This window comes from Tenrec ecaudatus, chromosome 11 (assembly GCF_050624435.1).
Source record: "Tenrec ecaudatus isolate mTenEca1 chromosome 11, mTenEca1.hap1, whole genome shotgun sequence".
Classification (NCBI taxonomy): domain Eukaryota; kingdom Metazoa; phylum Chordata; class Mammalia; order Afrosoricida; family Tenrecidae; genus Tenrec; species Tenrec ecaudatus.
In genome coordinates, this window is record NC_134540.1 from 59847502 (window position 1) to 59853799 (window position 6298).

Consider the following 6298-nt stretch of genomic DNA (forward strand, 5'->3'; position numbering starts at 1 on the left):
GCTCATCTCCTCCCCTAGACCCCTTTGTGAGAGGATCGCCAGTGGCTGAGGAATGGGGTTTGGATCTCCACTCTGCACTTTCCCCTTCATTCACTATGGTAATTTTTTTTTCTGAAGATGCCTTATACCTGATCCCTTTGACACCTCTTGATTGCACAGGCTGGTGCACTTCTTCCATGTGGGTTTTGTTGCTTCTGAGCTAGATGGCTGCTTGTTCACCTTTAAGCCTTTAAGACCCCAGACACTATATCTTTTGATAGCTGGGCACCATCAGCTTTCTTCACCACATTTGCTTATTCACCCACATTGTCTTTTTTGGGGGTGGGGCGGCTTGAAAAAGTTCATAGAAAAATTCCAAAATCTTTTTATTCCAACCAAATATTTAAAACATCCTCATGTGGTTCCATTTACATGAAATATTTAGAATAGGCAAGTGTTTACTAACCTATGTTTTTTATGGTTCCAAGATTGAACTCACTGCTCAACAAAGATTGAGCTTCTAAATGGGTTGAGGAATATTTTGGACATAAGCAATAGTAATGGTTTGACAAGATAATACACTTAGTTAACATCACCGAATATTAAAAGGGAAATTTTCTGTATCTACATCAGTGCTCTTTCTCAGAGGAGTTAGCAAGTTCCTGTGTGGTTTGCCACCACAAAAGAGAGAACCGCACACGTAAGACTCTCTCTGCTACTGAGTCCATTTGGACTCATAGTGACCCTATAGAATAGGATAGAATGACCCTTGTTAGTCTCTGAGATTGTAAATCTTTACAGAAGTAAAAATAATCAAGGCAATGAGAGATTCAAAGTATTAAGCAAAGTATACTTCAAGAAGAAAGTAGGTCTCCTGAAAATTTGAGGAGGACCCTGGTATATGGGTATGACATCAAGTTTGATACAGATTTGCTAGAAACCCTATTGCCTCACCTCAATCCATATCCTGCTTTCCCATTGGTCTTTATCCTTGCATGCCAATTGGAGTGAAGTTCAGCAGTTCAGCATTGTTCTCAGGTAAGGCAGTTTATGATGATTTATCCAGAACTCTTGTGACACCAAAGTTTCTGAGTCTAGCTGATTCTAACTGGAAAAAAATGTAAAAATTCCATATCTTTTGTTACATCTGAATTACTCCTAACTATTCTGGACAATGTTCAGTTATAGTAAAAATAAAGATCCAATAAAATAGATTAAACCTGTGCTTGGTTTCTTCAACAACAAAAATGAAGGTTTATGAAAGGAAATACTGTATTTTGTGTATACTAGAAGACAGACATATATAAAATGAAGGGCATGGAGCTTAGGTTCAGAAGTTTCACAAACACCTTAGTTTTTCTGAGCTTCAGAAAATAAGGATCATTATGGCTAGCATTTTGAATGGGAAGGACAAAATAAATTTGTCACTCAGATATTTGCCAATTGTATGCCATTCATTGACTACAGAGAAGCAGATTTTAGAGTATTAAGGGGAAAATGAAAACACCTATAATCAGGTCTGCACGGTCAAATTTGGAGTACATCCACTTTAAAAAATGTTCCACATGTTTTACAATTTTCAATGTTATTGAATATCAGAGCATTGGAAATCAGTCCATTGCTAAGGAAAACAAACTACATGACAACATGTCAATCCCACAACCTGTCATATCAGCCTCAATAGAGAGGTTAGCAACTGATGGAGAAGGCAGAAGGAAGAGTTGGAATATCTTGTTGGACCTTCCACGACAAACAGAAGTAAACAATTCAATGGTTCCTTTAAAACTACAGTGGTATCCAGTTGAATTTACAGTGAAATTCCCTGGGGAACATTGCAAAATACTAATACCTGGGCCAGTCAACATCTTCCATAGATGATGTTGCCTTCTATATAAACTTTTAAAACTTAAGCCACTACTATTTCTGATAGCTAAGCACTATTTGATTTCCTCTATGCCCATATTTTTAGTAGTTATCTAATGAGTGTAATTATGAAGCAGGGCTACATTAGACCTGATGGTTTTGAAGTTAGCACTTAGGATTAAGTATAAGGTTAAATCTATTCATACATCTATGATACATTTCAGATGCAGCATATCACCTTCTTGAGAAATGATATTATAAGTGACCTCCATGGGACAATTGATAATTCTAATAGTAATAACATTTCTAATCTAGCCAAAGAGCATACATTTAAATACTTGTGAGAAAACAAGAAGAAATGCATATATCAGAAAGTTGCTTAGTCTAAAATATGTGTTTATACCAATAAAACTTGAAGAAAGCAATGGGGATTATGTAACCCAAGTTATTTTACTTAATAATTATACTTAATATTTTACTTAATTTTACTAGTTAGAAAAACTCTGTGTTCTTGGTCGCTAAAAACAAACCAGGTGCATAAGCAAATGTTGTGAAGAAATCTTGACCTGGGACAACTGGCCATTGTCCTTCTGGTTTGCACTAGGATGCGAAAGAGTACAAAGTCCCTGCGCTTTTTGTCTTTGGGTTGGGTCCAGATTGAATGAGGGAGTACATAGCCAGTCCAGAAGGTGGGTGTGCTCCCACACACGGCTCCCACTGGTACTGATGCAGTCTTCCTTTAAGAAAAAAATAAGAAAGAAAGCTGATGGTTCCTGGCTATCAAAAGATATAGCATCTGAAATCTTAAAAGCTTGAATATAAATAAGCATTCACCTAGCTGAGAAGCAACGAAGCCCATATGGAAGAAGCACACCAGTCTGTCTGATAATGCGGTGTCTATGGGATCAGGTATCAGGCATCAAAGACCCAGAACAAACAAAAATATTGATTTGAACTAGGGGGAGGTGTGGCAGAGACCCAATCCCTATCTGTAGACAATTGGACATCCTCTCACAGAAGGGTCACAAAGAAGAGATGAGCCAGTCAGTGTGCAGAATAGCACCGACAAAACATACAACTTTCCTTTAGTTCTTTAATGCACCCCTCCCAACTATTATGAGCCCAATTCTACCTTACAAATCCAGCTAGACCAGAGCATGTACACTGGCAGAGATAAGAGCTCTAATCACAGGGAATCAAGGACAGACAACCCCTAGGGACCAATAATGATTGTAAGTGATACCAGGAGGGTAGGGGACAGGTGGGGGGAGAAAAGGGTAACCGATCATAATGACTGATATATAAACACCCCCCATGGGATGAACAACACAAAAGTGGGTGAAGGGTAAAAGGGGTTGGTGTAAGACATGGAACAATATAAAATATTGAGGGGTCATGAGGGAGGGAGGATTGGGGAGGGAAGAAAGAAATGAGGAGCTGATACCAAGGGTTCATAAAGAATGAAAATGTTTTGTAAATGAAGATGGCTACATATGTACAAGTGTGCTTGACACATGTATGTATGTATGGATTGTGATAAAAGCTGTAAAAGCCCCCCAATAAATTTCTTTTTCTTTACTTCATTCCATCTCTATGAAATTGTTATAACTTGCTAATTTTCTTAAACATAGACAGGTTAGATGCAAATGTCATCAAAAAGGGTCAGATAGTGCCGAGAGTCTTCTTTATCTGATCGTTGATAATGAATTAAAAGTTAGGCCCTGCCATCTACCTAGTCAATACTGATATCCTGAGATTGGCCTGAGACTTAATGAGCCACATTGCTTGCTCATGGTCCACAGTTGTTTCCTATGTTTACTCTGGGACTTGATTTAATGTAAAACATCTGTACCTTACCCAACGTATAAATTCCTAAAGCCTAAAAGGTATATGATCTCTATATATTGTGATTTCAAATAGGACACCACAGAGAATCTGTTTTGCACTGCTGTGATATCATTAGCAAATTTCTAGAGAAAAACTCTTTCTTCTTCTGGCTATGAGTGGGTTAATTAGCTGCATTGTTACAGGTAAAATACCTGCATTTCAGGTGACAGACACAGGCAATAATTTCAATAATACTCATTCACTAAGGTACAACTATTAGTTTACAGAACTTAAAACATATAACAAAAGCAAAGAGAATAAAACCGCAAATATATAACAATCATAATATTCAAATTATTTGGAAAATTTCAAAAGCAATAGAGATTTAAATAAAGTCCAATCATTTCTTTGCTTCTACCCACACTCGGGTGTTGCTTTCATCTGCAATAAGTGTATTTAAGGTAAAGTATAGTTGTATTAAATATAGTAGAATTGGAGTCTGTCTGCTGGGACCTATGGGAAATGATATACACCTTGCAAAGGCAAATTCTACAATCCCAATATACTAATGCATGAAACCTGGTAACCAAGAACATAAAATAATTTTAAATAAATGGTTAGCAGAATAATACATGAACTAATGCTAAGTGTTTTTCCCAAGGGTAAACTGTTCTTCCTTAGCCAACACACCAAAGACAAGTGAAATAATCTTAGAAACAAGCGTATTTCTCCAGCCCCTGATCATGAATTTCCATTGAAATTCCGGCGAGTCTTAGCAAATTAAACTGGTGGCATAGGGTTAGCCATGTTGGACTGCTGACCAACAGATCAACAGTTTGAAACCACCAGCTACTCCGTGGGAGAAAGTTCTTTCTGCTCTCTTAAATACTTACCATCTTGGAAATCCACAGCAGAGGTTCTATCCTGCTTCCTGGGGGTGCTGTGAGCAGCATGAACTCAGTGACAGTGAGGGCTTTTTGCTAATTTATTTTTTGTTTTTGTGTTTGAGACTACACCTAGGGAGTGACATGGTCCTTCACCTCTTTTCCTAAAGGAAAGACTGGCTCAGGCTGGTTGAGCAATAAGAGAGTCACAAATGGGTTATAAGCATACGGCAGACACATCATAAAATTGTCTTGGACACCAGATTCAATGATTACTGACCTACCCTCAACCTCAATCAATGACTCCGATTTTCGTTTTTCTTTTAAGCAAATTGAGTTCTCCAAAAGAGTACAAAACTCAAAACTAAATTGTCTACTGGTTTTTCTGGTCAGCATTCATATTAGAAATGGCTTTTAGATATCAGTTTTTTATTTGTTTGGTTGGTTGTCTAAGCACCAAAGTTTTTAAAAATCATGTAAGCACAAATGGCTTGCATGAGTTACCCTAAATTCCATTAAAGCCGAGGTAAAACAGAAATATTACCAGCGCTATTACGACACATTTCTGAAAATCAATTGTAAAACTAAGACTTGAAATACTCCATTTCAAAAATAACAAGAACCACACGGTGTCGGTCTAGGTCTCATTAACACCAGTAGGAGGTAGACTTTGTAGAAACCTTGGGTTTGACATGAGTACAGACACTGAGACTTTCACCGCTTATGACACAAAGCTATTCCATGGGAAACTTAGCAAGGAGTCTTACTTTCATATTTTTTTGTAAACCATAGCTTACATTTCATTAGCTTCTCTAATCATAGTATCCATGAATTTTTTAAGTTTGCTAACAAAATAAAGTGTGTTCAACATGGAAGTCATGATATCAAAACCCACCAGTTAGACAATCTAAAAGATATGAGAAAAGTAGCCACTTATAGACAGAAAATGGAGTATCGAGGTACTCAACAGATTCCCAAATAAAAATCAGTTGCAATGCATGAATCTAGTGACCTTCAAGTGCTCTGGAAATCTCCATTTTATCTGGTGGCCTCCACGTTCATGATTTCAATATTTTTTTATTAAATCCAATATAGTCCAACTTTAGCTCCAATGTTAAAAGGGAAAATCTCATCAATATTTGTAGGTAAGCCCATAGAGAAAATGAGCAAGAGAAAAGTTAAATTAACCGAAATACTAACCTATGAACTAAAAATAGTAGTCACAATATGCTAATGCCCATACAGCAAAGGAACATGTATGGTAGGAGTGATTTTATTGCTGTCAATAAATATTATTGAAAAATTTGACTTATTATTAATGTCCATTTTCTGGTGTAAATAGTGTCCAGTCATTTAAGAGTTTAATCTGTATAGGTCAACAGTTCATGCATTGTCCTACATAGCTAGTGTATGCTTGTATAATTTTATTTTCTCAAGAGTGTTTTAAATTACATACTATTGGCTAGATTAAAGACACTATCAATAGCATTACCTTGTGCCACAGAGTGATGCTGGATAATGTTCTATATCATAAAATGATAATATGCTCTAAGGTGAAGCAGAGACACAAATAAATCATGGATGTATGAAACAATTTGGGGCTTACATTTAATTCTAACCCCAATCAAGGAATAATTAGTTCTTATGACATAAACTTGCTTGGTGCTCACTCTCCTGCTCATACTAGGGATATGGATATTATAGATAAGTGTGGTGAAGAAACAAGATGGTGTCCTGCTATCAGA

General features: G+C 36.8%; 1 pseudogene; it reads left to right on the forward strand.

Annotated features, from left to right (window-relative positions):
• The first annotated feature begins 2399 nt into the window (after positions 1–2399).
• On the forward strand, positions 2400–2519 carry LOC142461997 (small nucleolar RNA SNORA31; annotated as a pseudogene).
• The last annotated feature ends 3779 nt before the right edge of the window (positions 2520–6298 follow it).